The sequence below is a fragment of the Lepidochelys kempii genome, chromosome 4, assembly GCF_965140285.1.
Source record: "Lepidochelys kempii isolate rLepKem1 chromosome 4, rLepKem1.hap1, whole genome shotgun sequence".
NCBI classification, from domain to species: Eukaryota; Metazoa; Chordata; order Testudines; family Cheloniidae; genus Lepidochelys; species Lepidochelys kempii.
Genome location: NC_136383.1, coordinates 88,241,010 through 88,257,653, shown reverse-complemented (window position 1 = coordinate 88,257,653; position 16,644 = coordinate 88,241,010). Strand labels below are relative to the sequence as shown.

The following is a 16,644-nucleotide window of genomic DNA, read 5'->3' as shown; positions in this document are numbered from 1 at the left end:
CCTTGATTATCGCTACAAAAGGTTCCCCCTCCCCCCCCGCTCTCCTGCTGGTAATAGCTCCCCTTAACTGATCACTCTCATTACAGTGTGTATGGTAACACCCATTGTTTCATGTCCTCTATGTATATATATCTCCCCACTGTATTTTCCACTGAATGCATCTGATGAAGTGAGCTGTAGCTCACGAAAGTTTATGCTCAAATAAATTGGTTAGTCTCTAAGGTGCCACAAGTACTCCTTTTCTTTTTGCGAATACAGACTAACACAGCTGCTACTCTGAAACCTGTCAGCATGACGCTAGTGATTCTACAGTCTGTGCAGGAAAAATTATAGCAGAGGTTATAATTTCAACTCCTTATTTTTTATATAAAATGTTTTTAGGATGAAAATTTTCATAAACTCAGTAGAAGGATATTCCTAGAAATTTTGAAGGGAACTAAGTTAGCATTTAACTTAAAGACAGAAAAACAATTAGGTGAGGTATTCCTTTCGCACTCAAAACGTTTGTATTTTTTCCTCTCTGGTAACTAAACTGTCTTTGAATGTGAAATTAAACTAATATGGGGTTGCACCAGCTATTCCATAGTTCAGGTTGCCACTGAATTTCCATGGTAAGCCTGATATTGCCATTCTCCACTCTAATATCCATAAAGGAATAGTATGCTAAAATCTGATAGTGTGTGTCTTGGACCGAGGTACAATATTTCTACCACATTTGAAGTGAATCGGACAATGGAAGAGTCCAAGTTGCCCTCACCAATCTTATTTCAGGTCCTTGTTCGCGTTGCACATGAGAATAGATTTATGTCATCCCACCTACCCTCCCAGTATGGCCCAGAGCTCTCCCCTTACTACTCTTCTTCCTGTCATATGGATACTCCAACTCTATACATTTTCACAATATAAATTAAAGACCTCCTCATATCTTCTCCCAACATTAACTGAAGGTTGTACTGTGTCATTAAAGAACACAGTGTCACAAGGGCAAAGTTAAAATTGGTATAGCAAGATATAAGGGTCCCTCAGCCCACCTATAGAATGAGAGCATGGGTAGAGAGGTAAAAGTGTTGTTCATGCCTTAAAAGAGACTCTCATAATGTTTTTGTGTTAAAATATGTAACCCTGTGCATTAACTCATTCTAGAGGTTGTTGTTTTGTTTTTGTGGCAATAGAATTAAGAGTCTGAAGTTAGAAAAACTGGGAATTTAAAAAAATGATTATATGACTAATATACTGCTGAAGCTGCATGCAAATTCTATGCAATCTTTTACAGGCACTTTGTCCAGTCTGTTGCAGATCCTACCAGAGACAGTTATATTTTGTGGTTTGTGTGAGAAATTATCAGATTGTAAATTTTCTTTTAACCTTGCCCCTCATGAATGATACATTATAGAAGATGTACACAGTATATTGTTTTATGAGTTACAAACACAAGATATATCCACCTAGAAGCATATCCCTTGATACTGCTTCAACTGTTTCAGTCAATTAACAAAACAGTGTACGAAGGATGACGCTGTAGTTTTACAATGTAGATTTTTAAGTTAAAGTCCACATGTATTGACAATTAGACCATCATAAGAATAAGTCTCGAGGTACTTATCAAAGCTTAGCACAAAATGTTTATGTGTCATAGTCTCATCATGTATCACTGTAGCTGGACCTTTTGTGCAATGACAGAAGTAATGGATTATTTAACTATTCACTGCCAGTAACTTGGAAGAATTTCAGTCATATCTCAGCTCTTCATGAATGAGAGACTTGCAGAGCTATGAGAATATGATTCAGTTTCCACTGGAGGTAGGACAAGAAATAATGGGCTTAATCTGCAGCAAGGGAGACTCAAGTTAGATATAAGGAAAAATTTTCTAACTCTCACTCTCAGGGTAGTTAAACTCTGGATTAAGCTTCCAGAGAGGGAAGGTTGTGGAAGCTTCCAGGGGAGGTTGTGGAATCCCCTGTCACTGGAGGTTTTTAAGAACAGGCTGGACAAACACCTGTCAGGGATGTTTTAGGTTTATGTGGCCCTGCCTCAGTGCAGGGGGCTGGACTTAATGACCTCTTGAGGTCCCTTCCAGCCCTATATTTTTATGATTCTATGAGAATTTATGCAACCAATGCTAAATATGAATGAGGTTTATTGACCACAAAGAGATGCTCACTCACAGTACAGACCAAACTGCAATCACCTCATCAAAGGTGATAGGAGTTGTATACAAAAGTCTGAGGCAGAATTTGGACTAAGGATGTAAGGGTTTAACCAGTTAACTGATAAGCTTGATGCTTATCAGTTTCTGTTTATGGTTAAACTCTGCCCAGGGTCCCGGCTGCCGCCCCGCTTGCCCAGGATTCCTCTGGGCTGCCAGCCCCACGCCCGAGGTCCTGGCTGCTGCCCTGCATCCCAGTGCACCTGGGTCCGTCCCAGATGGGGTCCCGGCTGCCGGGGTCTGGCCTGGCTATCAGCTCCATGTCTGGGGTCCCGGCTGCCACCCTGCTGCCGCCCGGCATCCCAGCACGCCCGGGGTCCCTCTGGGCTGCCAGCCCCTGGCTGGGGTCCGTCCCGGCTGCCGGGACCCTGGGCATGCTGGTATGTTGGGCAGCGGCAGGGCCCCAGATGCGGGGGCAGCAGCAGGGATCTCTGGGCGTGGCAACAGCAGCGGAGCCCCACCTAAAACATAACACCCCTCTATACCCCTCCACACTCCTAGTTTCCCAGGTAAACGTTTAACCGTTACACGGTTACTGTTTTTATATGTTATTTATATCCCTAATTTGGACATAATTTTTCATTGTATTACTGTGATCCTATCAGATCTAATTAGCTATACATGCTTGCGTTGAGTCTGTCTTTGAAGGGACAAAATCCAAATCCTAGGTGTTGCAGGTGTGAGTGATTCTGTATCACATTTCCCCCTGAATTAGTACTGATGCTAGAGGACTCTGAGCTGCTGAAGATGCTTTCTGATTAGACGTAAAGCCAAAGTCCTGAACACTTATGGTTAAAGTTTCTATGGTATTCTTTGCAAACAAGGGGGTTTTAATTCTGAAGTACTGAACAAATTCCAAATCAGGTAATTCCCTTGCAGTTTTAATGGGATATGGACTTCTTCGCTTCTTATCCTGAACTGTTGTGTAGAGTTGCAAAGTACTGTTAAATAACTTCTGCTTTCAACCCCACATGATAATCTGCTTTTCCGTTATGTGTAATGTGAACCTTGTGCCCCTTGCCTATCTGAAACTGGGGTTGTGGGGCTATAAAGTGATTTGAGATCCTTATGTGAAAAATGATAGAAGTGCATTATTTACTTTGTGTTTCGTGGCAATTTTCAAGTTAAAAACCTATGTCCCTCTGTACATTATAAGGATTGTAGTAACCCAATTTTCAGAGCAACTCTACAGAGAAGTTGTGCAATATGTCTTTCACATGCAACTTACTTAACACTATTTTATAACAGCACAGACTAATTCGTTTTAAAAGAAGTGGCAGAAGTAGTACATGCTGCACTTAAAACTGTGCCAAAAGGTCAGTGGCTGTAGATCAGTGGAAAAGGATCCAGAGTTGATCAGATACTGCTGTTTTTAACCACTCTGTGTTGTTTAGTTTTACATTTCACCATTTAACAATTGTATTTAAGTTTAGTTGTTCAAACTTTCACCTTGCTTCTGAGGAAACCTTCACCAAGAGAGTGTTAGAGAAGTGATACTCAAGCCTTGTCGTACTCCCAAATTTCACTTACAATACCAGCTTAGCTGGATGTTTTACTTAAGTGTCCAGCATAAAAGCTCTTAGCTGTCCCTGTCATGAAGCCAGCTGATGATACACAAACATCATACACTTCAATATGCAATCAACTTTGCTTTTGTTGCATCCTACATTACATCTCTCTCTTGTCTGCTTGGTTGCAAACTCTTTGGGGCAGGGACTTTGTCTTCATATTTGCAGGTAAAGCAGCTACTACACTGATAGTGCTGCATAAAGAACAAGAAAAGGAGTACTTGTGGCACCTTAGAGACTAACCAATTTATTAGAGCATAAGCTTTCGTGAGCTTCATCTGATGAAGTGAGCTGTAGCTCACGAAAGCTTATGCTCTAATAAATTGGTTAGTCTCTAAGGTGCCACAAGTACTCCTTTTCTTTTTGCGAATACAGACTAACATGGCTGTTACTCTGAAACCTGTCATAAAGAACAAGGTTAATAATGACAGATTTAATGACAGTGGTAACCGTATTAGTCTGTATCTGCAAAAACAATGAGGAGTTCTTGTGGCACCTTAGAGACTAACACATTTATTTGGGCATAAGCTTTCTTGGGCTAAAACCCACTTCATTAGATGCATGGAGTGAAAAATACAGTAAGGAGTATACATATTACAGCACATGAAAAGATGGGAGTTGCCTTACCAAGGGGGTGGGGGTTGGGGTCAGTGTTAGGAAGGCCAATTCAATTAAGGTGGAAGTAGCCTATTCTCAACAGTTGACAAGAAGGGGTGAATATCAACAGAGGGAAAATTACTTTTGTTTATAATATTTCACTTGCCATTATGACTCAGAGTTAACCCACCGGTGAGATGAAGGGGGCAGTTCTCCGTTCTTAGGGTGATGATGGTGTCAGGCTCAGTGGTATCCAGTATACTCCAGTATCACCTGCCAAAGGGCTTCTAGTCAGCAAAAGGGCTAGAAAGTTAATTTTTAACATATAAATTCTGCAAAAAGGCAATGGTGCTGCTGACAAGTGCCCTGGGGGCCTGGCTCGGGCCTGGTGATCCTGTTGCCCTAGTTTAGTTCCCCCTCCCCACGCCGGACTCAGGACCTCTCCCGCTGCCTCCCACAGTCCCAGATCAGCCGTGCCACCCTTCCCCTTCATTCCCCTCTCCCCCACGGTGACCCAAGAGGAGCCACGCCCCCTGCCGCCTGCCTGGGCTCCTATTTGCTCGCTCCATCGCCCTCCCCACTTCCTTGCCGAGCCAGCGAGGACAGCAGTGATTGGGCGGTTGCTCCGGCCCGCCGAGAGGCGTCGCCCTGTTCAGCGAGAGCCTCCCTCAGTAGTCTGCGGTGTTTCCGGGCCGCCCTCGTCACGTGACAGGAAGAGGAAGCCGCCGCGGTTCCCTGTTGCGCGGCAGCGGCCGGGTCTTTGCGAGCGGCGGCGGCGTTAAATGGGCCGGAGGCGGAGCCGCTGCGCCCTAAGGAGGAGACACGCCCCTGTCTTTGCGCACGCTTGCCCGGGCCCCGCGGTAAGGGGGAGTTGGCCCCGGTAACCCCGCTCCGCGCAGAGACCGGGCAGCACCGCCCCCTGCGGCTGTAGCTCCGAACAGCCCCCGCCCCGTGTGTCAGTGCCCGGTCCCCGCCGCGGCGGCGCCGCGCCCGTCTCTCTGGTCTGGGGGGCGGCCCCGGTGTAGTGACCGCGCCAGGGCTCCGCTCTCCCTGACCGCCAGGCGCCCGGCCACCAGCGGCGTTTCGTCCCCCGCGACCCGTGCAGTCACGGCGGTGACGGGCACTGATCCCGGCCGCGCCCCGCGAGCAGAGGCCGGCGCTGCCTGCGGGCGCGTCGCGGCTGTAACAGGTGTCCCCTGACACCGCGCGGGGGTTGAGGCCGCGGTCCCCGCCGGGCCAGTCTGACAGCGCTCTGCGCAGTCCGCCTCGCACCCTCCCACACCAACAAGGGAAAACGATGTAAGGAAATGGTGGTAAAGCCAGCGGGGCCCGGGGCTCGCAGCCTACCTGACGTGGTTCTGTCTGTCTTAAGTGGACCGGATTTACTGTTGTCCGTGTTTCTGTGAGTGGATTTCCCAGTTAACGGGAGGCAGGACGTTACTACTCGTGTTGCAGTCTCGGGAGGGGACTCGGTCTGCGCTGGGATAGGGCAGTGCCAGCTACAGGACATTCGCTGTGGGAGTTCAGCATATGTCGTTGTCATGGCAGGGCATAAGTTAAAAGCCAGGCTGTTAATTATACGTTGCATACACTCTTTTGCATATATCGCAGAAGAGATTCCTTGTTCCTTGGAAGGCATTCCAGTTCAATAGGCTATTTGTAACTTTCTCAGGGCAGGGTCTGTTTCTTCTAGTGTGTGCATACTGGCAGGGCTCAGTAAATAGACTTGCCTGGCACACTCTCTGCTTATTGAAGGTTTTCCTTGTAGTTTTTGTTGTTGTGATATCGAAGTGCTTCGCAGGTAAATTAGATCTGTGAGGTGATTACATGAAGACAAGTAGGATGTCATCTGCTCTTCCCCTTTTCGTCATAGGGAGGCTCTGAATGGAAACTGGCTTTTTCAGACTCTGGATTGGTCTCAGTTTCAGAAGAATCTTATGAGAGGAGATTAAAAAAGCTTGGCTTGTTTAATGTAGCAAAATGAAGGCTGAGTGGGGATATGACTGTTCTGTCTAAATAGATCTGGGGAGATATCAGGTAGGAGAAGAGCTATTTAAGCTAAGGGACCATGATGGAGCAAGGACATATAGGTATAACCTGGCCATGGATAAATTTAGTTTGGAAAGTAGAATAAAGTTTCTAACCATTAGAGGAGTGAGGTTCTGGAACAGCCTCCCAATAGGAGTAATGGGGGCAAACAGCCTAACTAGTTTTATGATGGAGCTTGATAAATTTATGAATGGGAGTATATGATGGGGTTGCCTGTGATAGCAGAGAACTGGATTCAATGCCTCGGGAGTCCTATATTCCTAGCTCCTCTCAAAGCTTGTTACTGAGCCAAAAAAGCTTTATCTACAGTTCTCTCATACTTCATTTTAGGCTTTGTCAGATGCACTGTCTCAGAAAAGCACGTCTGTCTTGTTGGTATATATATGGAGATGAGATCTCTGATGTAGCTGGGTCCTCCTGGCCCACTGACGTCTTTGAAGATTGGGACCAAGGCCTTGAACTGGTACTAGAGGGTGGACTGTAAAGCCTGTGGAAAGATTGGTGCACAGAGTTGATGTGCTCACCACTCGCCTATCTGACTGAAGAGAAAGAGGCTATGACATTCTGCACAAGTTGGAGAGTCTGTTACTTCCACTTCTAGCCCCAGATACAGAGTGGCATTAATAATTTACTTCTGGGGGAATTCTGCTCCAAAAAAATTAAAAAATCTGCATATTTTATTTGTAATAATAACACAATATAATCGTGCTGATGTCAGTTATTTTGGTTATTTATATTACTGTCCAATGGATGGAGAATGGGAGTGGGGAGCATTGGAGGAAATCCCCAAACCTCCTTTGTCTAATAGTAATGTAGCTATTACTAATAGTCTAATAGTAATTTGACCCTTTATTTCTAGTTATTAGTCAACAAATATATGCAATCATATGCTCAGTGTTACTTACATCTTAGGCAACTGAAGAGCAAGTGAGGGCTGAGGAATCAAACTCACAATTTAAATTGGCTACTGACCATCTCCAGAAAAGTCAGTAGCAAACAGTTCATGGAGCATATTTTGGTAGGAAATGCTTTCAGTCCAAAAATTTAGTCTAATCACTAAAATACCATAAGCATTTATAAGCCAAACTGTCCTTTAAAATAAGACTCCTTTACCCCATTCTGGCAATGTAAAGGAGCCTTAAAACTTTTACACCTGTTTTATACCCCTGCGGGATTCACAAAGATAACAGGAACAGTTCACTAAGAATAAGTCACTAAATAGACAGGCTGCTACATTCTGCTCTGCCTGAGAGGATATCTGCTTGAGGATATCACACCCCAACCCCAATTTCTATTCCCAGATGTGGCACTCGGGCCAAAAATGTTTGCCCACCCCTGGGCTAGCAGATCGTGGGTCGAATTGTGGGTTGATCCTGGCGGATGCGGATCAGATGCAGATCCACATTTTTGTATCCATGCAGGGCTCTATTCGTAAGGTCCTGCCAACCTGAATACATCTAACTGATCTAATTATTTTTTAACATGTTCTTTCCTTATTTCGGCTTGCGTTCCTGCCCCTTTGATGTTAATATTAATTGTATTGAGTCTCTGATCACCATTAACCTTTTTAGTGAAGACTGAAGCAAAATAGGCATTAAACACCTCAGCCTTCTTGTTATTAACTCTTGCAGTGTGCTTCACTTCACAAGCATGCCTAGTGGGCAAGACATGGCTCAACAGTCACCAAAGTCCTGGAATGGCCTTGCTGGGCAATCTGAGGGCCTGGCAAGCCAAGTTACAGTCCACAATCCCCAGAGTTCTCCTTGTCAGGGAGAAGGGGAAGGGGAGTCAGGCCCTCCGTTTCCACCAGGTCTCAGCCCAGGAACCAGAGGTGAGGAGTGTCTCAGTCCTCTCTTGCTGATCCACCACAGCAGCCTGCCCTGTTCTCTCTTCAGTTAGGGGCATGGTCCCAGCACCGTTCTTCCCTCCCAGCAAGGATTGTTCAAACAGCCTCAACAGTTCAGATAGTTAAGGGCTTCTCAGGTCACTTCTCAGTGTCCATTTGTTCCTCCTTGTCAAGGAGAAGGGGAAAGAAAAAGGAACAGGCCCCTGGCCTTCTGGAAAGGTCTTACCCACAGTACAAAGCCATCTCCTGTAGATCACTCTGTCTCAGGAGCTACAAATTAGCCTTTTTTCTACAGACAACTTGTCCTTCACTCCCCACACCTGACTGTCAGAGTCCCCTTTAAAGCAGGTTCTCCATTTATAGCATACTCTGCAGCTGCTGAGGGGCAGGGCCTCATTGGCCCAGTTCTGCTCCATCATGCCCTTAGCCTTAGTGTGGGATCTGTAAACCCTGTCACAGTTCTCCTGTCCCACCAAGTGGAGGACTTCGTCTTTCTTTCTTTCTTTCTTTCTTTCTTTCTTTCTTTCTTTCTTTCTCATAATATATTCAAAGAACCTCTTATTATTGCCTTTTATATCCCTTGCTAGATGTAACTCATTTTGTGCCTTGGTCTTCCTGATTTTGTCCCTACATGCTTGTGCTATTCTTCTGTACTCTTCTTTAGCCATGACAGAATCATAGAATCGTAGGACTGGAAGGGACCTCAAGAGGTCATCTAGTCCTGTCCCCTGCACTCATGGTAGGACTAAGTATTATCTAGAGCACCCCTGACAGGTGTTAATCTCTTAAAAATCTCCAGTGATGCAGATTCCACAACCTCCCTAGGCAATTTATTCCAGTGCTTAACCACCCTGACAGTTAGGAAGTTTTTTCCTAATGTCCAACCTAAACTGCTTTTGCTGGAATTTAAGCCCCTTGATTCTTGTCCTATCCTCAGTGGTTTGGAACAACAATTTTTCTCTCTCCTCCTTATAACAACCTTTTATGTACTTGAAAACTGTTATCATGTTCCCTCTCAGTCTTCTCGTCTCCAGACTAAACAAACCTAGTTTTTTCAATCTTCCCTCATAGGTCATTTTTTCTGGAGCTTTAATAATTTTTGTTGCTCTTCTCTGGACTTTCTCCAATTTGTCCATATCTTTCCTGAAATGTGTTGCCCAGAACTAGACACAATACTCCAGCTGAGGCCTAATCAACACGAAACAGAGCAGAAGAATTACCACACTCTTGCTAATACATCCCAGAATGATGTCAGCTTGACCGTGAACCACTGATAACTACTCTTTGGGAATGGTTTTCCAATCAGTTATGCACCCACCTTAAAGTAGCTCTATCTAGGTTGTATCAAAAGCCTTACTAAAACAAGATATACCACATCTACCACTTCCCCTCTATCTGCAAGGCTTGTTACACTGTCAAAGAAAGCTATTACGTTGGTTTAACATGATTTATTCTTGACAAATCCATGGTGACTGTTACTTATCACCTTATTATCTTCTAGATGTTTGCAAATTGATTGTTTAATTATTTGCTCCATTATCTTTCTGGGTACTGAAGTTAAGATGACTGGTTTGTAATTCCCTGAGATGTCCTTATTTCCCTTTTTATAGATTGGTACTATATTTGCCCTTTTCCAGTCCTCTGGAATCTCTTCCTTCTTCCATGACCTTTCGAAGATAGTTGCTAATGGCTCAGATATTGCCTCAGTCAGCTCCTTGAGTATTCTAGGAAGTATTTCATCAGGCTCTGGTGACTTGACATCTAATTTGTCTAACAACAAGGAGTCTGGTGGCACCTTAAAGATTAACAGATTTATTTGGGCATAAGCTTTCGTGGGTAAAACCCACTTCTTCAGATGCGTGGAGTGAAAATTACAGATGCAGGCATTATTATACTGACACATGAAGAGAAGGGAGTTACCTCATAAGTGGAGAACCAGTGTTGACAGGGCCAATACAATCAGGGTGGATGTAGTTAACTCCCAATAATTGATGAGGTGTCAATTCCAGGAGAGGCAAAGTTGCTTTTGTAGTGAACCAGCCACTCCCAGTCCCTATTCAAGCCCAAACTAATGGTGTTAAATTTGCAAATGAATTTTAGTTCTGCAGTTTCTCTTTGAAGTCTCTACGTAAAAGAATAAATGGACACAAATCAGACATCAGGAATGATAACATACAAAAGCCAGTAGGAGAACGCTTCAATCTTCCTGAACATTCTATAACAGATTTAAAAGTAGCCATACTTGAACAATAAAACTTCAGAAACAGACTTCAAAGAGAAATGCATCTGTAATTTTCACTCCATGCATCTGAAGAAGTGGGTTTTACACACGAAAGCTTATGCCCAAATAAATCTGTTAGTCTTTAAGGTGCCACCGGACTCCTTGTTGTTTTTGTGGATACAGACTAACACAGCTACCCTCTGATACTAATTTGTCTAAGTAATTTTAACTTGTTCTTTCCCTATTTTAGCCTCTGACCATACCTCATTTTCACTATGTTAGATGACCAATTGCTACTAACCTTTTTGGTGAAAACCGAAACAAAAAAGTCATTTAGCACTTCTGCCATTTCTACATTTGCAGTTTTTGTTTTTCCCTTCTCATTGTGTAACAGGCCTACCCTGTCCGTGGTCTTCCTCTTGCTTCTAATGTATTTGTAGAATGTTTTCTTGTTACCTTTTATGTTTTTAACTAGTTTAATCTCATTTTGTGCCTTGGCCTTTCTAATGTTGTCCCTATATACGTGTGTTATTTGTTTATATTCATCCTTTGTAATTTGACATAGTTTCCACTTTTTGTAGGACTCTTTTTTGAGTTTCAGATCATTGAAGGTCTCCTGGTTAAGCCAGGGTGGTCTCTTGCCATACATCCTACCTTTCCCATGCAGTGGGATAGTTTGTTCTTCTGCCCTTAATCATGTCTCTGAAAAACTGCCAACTCTCAGTCCCCTTAGACTTCCTTTCCATGTGATCTTACCTACCAACTCCCTGAGTTTGCTAAAGTTTGCCTTCTTGAAATCCATTATCTTTATTGTGCTGTTTTCCCTCCTACCATTCCTTAGAATCAGGGGTGAATTAGAGTTTTGTGGGGCCCCTGGACCAGAACAAGTGGGGACCACTCCCCACCCCTTCCACCTGCAGCCCCCCCTTCCCCCTCCCTCCGGCACTCCTGCTGGGGAAATGGGGTCGGGGCACCGGGCTTGTCCCGCTCTTCCCGCCCGATGCTCAATCCGGGGAGTCGGGTCATGGTGCAGGGAGCGGCAGGAGCACTGGGAATGTGGAGTGAGGCAAGCCCCCATGCCCCAATTCTGCTCCCCGGCAGGCACATCGGTCGCGCAGAGTGGGTTGGGGCGTGGTGGTGCCCCACTTGGTCGGGGTCTCTGGGTACGGGCCCCATTGGCCCAGTTGCTAATCCGCCAATGCTTAACATCATGAACTCTACCATTTCATGATCACTTTCACCTAAGCTGCCTTCCACTTTCAAATTCCCAACCAATTCCTCCCTATCTGTCAAAATCAAATCTAGAACAGCCTCTACCCTAGTAGCTTTCTCCACCTTCTGAAATAAAAAATTAGTCCATGTTTCCACTTTTTGTACAATTCCTTTTTGATTTTCAGGTCATTAAAGAGTTCCTGATGGAGCTTTATTGGCTTTTTACTATTCTTCCTATCTTTCCTTCATATCAGAATAGTTGGTAGTTGTGCATTTAATATTGTCTCCTTGAGAAACTGCCAGTTCTCCTGAACTCCCTTTTCCCTTAGATTTTGTTCCCCTGGAACTTACCTACTAGTTCTCTGAGTTTGTTAAAGTTTGCTTTTTTGTTGCCCATTGTCCTTATTCTGCTGCTCTCACTCCTTCCTTTCCTCAGAATCATGCAATCTATCATTTAATGACCAATTTCACGCCAAATTGCTTTCAACTTCTTCTCCTGCACTGCAGGAGATAACATTATTAAATCACGAGTCAGGAGTTTTTTGGTTATAAATGGGACATTCCTTGACATGATAGGAAACTTGGTCAGTCTGTTGCGAGCCCAAATTATTTCCCTTTCTGTGATGAATCTGGTGCACGAGGCAGTGCACTGGTGGGGATGGAGTCAATTCCCAGTCTTCCCTACTCAGTCCCATAAACTCGGTGGGATGGGGAGTAGCTGTCTGACAGTGGCCTCTCTTCTCTACTGCCTGTGAAGGCTCTGGTGATGGAGGTAGCTCATGCAAGGCATAAGGAGGCTTCTTATGCTCCCTTACCCTCCTGCACGGGTGCACATGTGGGCCCATGATTGACCCCTAAAATAGAGGAAGGATGACTCTGAAGTTAAGGCACAGAACTGGGAACTGAGATCTGGGTTCTAATACACAGTTCTGACATTAACTTTGTTTGTGACAAGTCAATTAACTTCTCTGAGCTTCAGTATATCCTATAGTAATACAGGGGATATTGTAAGGCTTAGTAAGGGGATAGTAATATTGTAAGGGGATAGTAATACAGGGATATTGTAAGGCTTACTTCATTAATATCTTTAAGCACTTTGAGATCCCTGGATTGAAGGAACCTATATATGTGCATTTTTAATTCAAGTCGAACAAAATCAAATAAAAGAATAATTATTTATAACAGATTGTATAAAATGTACAGCTTTTTACTTGACTTGTTTAAATGCTTCCCACCTTCCTGACTGATATGAAGTTCTGCCCTTTGACTATATGCTAAGTACACAGTTAATTCTAGGGTCTAAGATGTATGTTATATACAAGGCTCCTTTTAACATAAATCTTCGTTATAAGGCTACCCTTGAAAGTTCTCTAAGTCAATCTGATTCTAGGTCATATGAGATCCACTGAAATCCATTACAAGCTTTCCCCTTATATTAGCTATCTAGCTGTATGCATCTTTATAGAGAAGGAGCACTGTTTTTATAAATACAATTTATAAAACTATGTTGATACTTTGGGATAATCTATCCATTGGGATAATCTAAACAAAGTATTGTATGTCTCATACCTTTATGAGCTAATTTGCCTGCCACTCAAGCTGTACTAAATCCTCTCTAATAGCCAGTAGCTAGGGCAGTTGTTACATGTGATTTAAGTCAAGACTTTTTTGGACTGTCTATTATTGTATAGGTCATAATATTTTCTAGAATACTCACAAACTCTGTACTTTATAAGCAGAAGGACATGTGGTCTGGGTGGGCAAATTCCCATCATTAAGACTGTAGTCAATCAAAAAGGATTAAACACTTAATAATAAATACTCCAGGACTTTCCTTTTGAAGATATGTTATGAGTAGCTGAATTTCTGACCAATGATTTTCTGCGTTGTACTGGAAACTGATTAGATGTAACTCTAGCTAAATTCCTATATAATGCTCAAAGATATTTAATGCACTTGGATGAACTGTTCATATCTTTCAATCATTGTACTGTTATATCTATCACTATGACTATATGAAAATAAATAATCTTGTATTGTATGTGAAATAATGCAATTAAAACCGGTTTGACATGTAATTTGTTTGATAAGAGTATAATCCATCCCTAAGTGTATGATCAGATCAAAAGGGAGGAAAGGTGAGACAAATGAGAAGTTTCCATTTAAATTCCTTCAAAATTAACAATGATAAAAAATGCGTGGGGGCCTGATCTGAGGCTCATTTAAATCAGTGGAAAGACCCCTATTTATTTAATTGGGCTTTAGATGAGGCCCCAAATAACAGGACACTCTGTATTGTCACGCTGATATGGTAGCACTGTGAAAACTCGTGTTCTGAGATACAGGAGACTATCACTCTCTGGTTAGTGGAATACAATTATGCCATGGAGATATAGAATCAGATAAATTATAAATGGAAAAGACCTGACAGATCATCTATCCCACTTCTCTACTAATGCAGAACTGTTCCCTAGAGTACATTTTCTCGTGCTCTAGACATACAATGTAGTTTAAAATGTGACAGCTGGGGCTTCCACTAATTCCTAGTGAGACTATTCCAAAATCTAATAGGCAGAGAAACAGCAGTGACAGACACTTGCAGTAGGAATCTCTCAGAGTCACTGATCTACAGAAATGCATTTGTATCATTCTTACAAAAGGCTTTTAGTGGTGAGAGAGGATAGAAAGGAGTTTAAAGGAGAAAAACATTGCTTCCCAAAATGAGAAGAGAGTTAGTGCCTTGGATCCCATCTGAGCAACCCTTTGAACATAGGAATTGCCATACCCAAGATCCATCATGTCCAGTCTTTGACACTAGTACCAGCTGCTTTAGAGGAAAATATAAGAATTCCACAGTAGCAGGAAGGTGTAAAACAAGAGACAGTGGGCAAGAGAGGTTCACTCAGATGCCTGGGAGGTAAAGAGGAAGAAAGTATTCTGCCATAAAATGTTTTTTTTTTAATTTATTTTTTGTCATGAGAAATGTTCTTTTTTAATGTTTAAACTAATATTAGAACTGAGACTACATGGGAATGCTTGCCTACACAAGACAAGAGGACTTTGGCACACTTTAAAAAAATGTAACATTCATTTATATCATATTTTATCTCTCCTCTGTCTGTCCATGCATTATACATAGATTTCCTATTCATTTTGTCACATATAAACTTTAAATATCAACAAGAAGCTTATATTGGGCCAGATCTTAAAATGATATAAATTGGTTTAGTTCCATTGAAGCCAGTGGCACTATGCTAATTTACACCATGTAAGAATCTTCTTACTATATTTTAAAAAGGGTTATCATAAGGGACACTGTCAAGTAAAAGTTTTGCCCCTCATTTCTGTGAAAACAGGATGGGGCTCCACGTGTTTGTTTTAAATTTGACACAGTTTATAATACATTTTAGGGACTAGAAAAAACATTTCCCACTACCAATTTAGTCCTTTTCCATTCAGCAAATATTGATTTCCATTCTGTGTGTGCCTGCCTGACTGTATTATTTTCATGAAACAAAACCCAGGCATTTAAAGTACATTAAGTACAAAAATAACGTGGTGTACTAAAACAGATTTGAGTGCTGTAAAGCCAGTAAAGACAATACTTTAAGTACTTTAAATACTTTAAATACTGTAAAGACAAAATTACTGGGCCAAATTCTGCTCCCAGTAACATGGATGCAACTTATTTTGGTAGGTCTAATATAATTAGAGGCTATTGTGTTTTTCCTTTCATGTCCAAGCAATAGAGTGGCACCTATAAAAGACAAGCAAACAAAACTACATATTTAGGGTCGAGAAGACTTTTTCCATCTGACTTTATGGTCATATTTAGGGTCTTAAAACCTCAATTAATTTATCTCTTTAATTACATACTGAAAATAGCGGCATACAAAGTGCTAATGTATTGTCTATTTTCAGTATGTATATACCTCTTTGCATCCCATATACTTAAGCAGCATCGCTCCACATGAGAAACTGCTCTAGCTATAGCAGGGATCTTATGGAACTGCAAATGGGAGAGGAGGTGGTCTCTGTATTCCTGAAACACTACAGATAGAGTGGTCAAAGTACTACGTGTCAACACAATGAAAATCATAATGATTTCAGACTGGCATTGGAATTGCCAAAGTAACTTCACCATTATGTAAATCAACAGAATTTATTCCCTTTGGAGAAAATCCTCTCCTCAGCTTTGGTGAGTGAAAAGGATGCCACAGCTCATGCTGGGGCATTGCCTAACAAAGTCCCCTTTTCCCCTTTGGCTAGCCACACAGAAGACCAGATGTGGATTCTCCTTGAGGATTGGACTCCTCAGGATTTCAGGGCTCCCGTCCTAGGGAATATCTGTGGGGGCGGACCAGAAGGGAGTGGATGGTTGCAATGGTGCGGTCTGGCCAGTTGCAATATTATACCTATGAGAACTGTACTGCCAGGGAAAAGGGGATGATAGAGAAGCAGTGTGGAGGGGTCAAGTGTCCATGGAATTTGGGGTTCCCTTCCCCTTTAGTCCTTGAGAAAAAGATTTGTAGGAAACCTCCAAAGGTGAACGTCATGGCTCCTCCTATACTCCTTCCCTTCCAGAATGCAATCTGACCTATGAACATGGAATAATTCCCACCCATTCTCCTTGTGTGTTTATTGTTCAGTAATGGCAGTACAGGATAATGTCAGTTAGATAAGACATTGAAAATAAATGCATAAACCAATGTGTTTAAAGTTTTAATTCCCTCTCTTCCCATTAACTTTTCAAATGTGTTATAGCATGACTGACAGAGTCAGAAGAATACCCAGAAGTCACCTACTATAGGACAGGCCCAACAAAGAAAATAACAGAACGCCACTAGCCATCACCTTCAGCCCCCAACTAAAACCTCTCTAACCTCTCCAGCATCATCAAGGATCTACAACCTATCCTGAAGGACGACCCATCACTCTCACAGA

The 16,644-nt window shown here is 42.7% G+C and overlaps 1 protein-coding gene across 1 annotated transcript in view; it reads right to left on the bottom strand.

Moving 5' to 3' along the window:
* LOC144930530 (uncharacterized) overlaps positions 1-5,966 on the bottom strand; it is a 121,614-nt gene extending 115,648 nt beyond the window's left edge. Inside the window, exon 1 of the mRNA XM_078852663.1 lies at positions 5,720-5,966. The gene's annotated coding sequence lies outside the window, so the exon portion shown is untranslated. The remainder of the gene's footprint in view (positions 1-5,719) is intronic.
* Between the last annotated feature and the right edge of the window lie 10,678 nt (positions 5,967-16,644).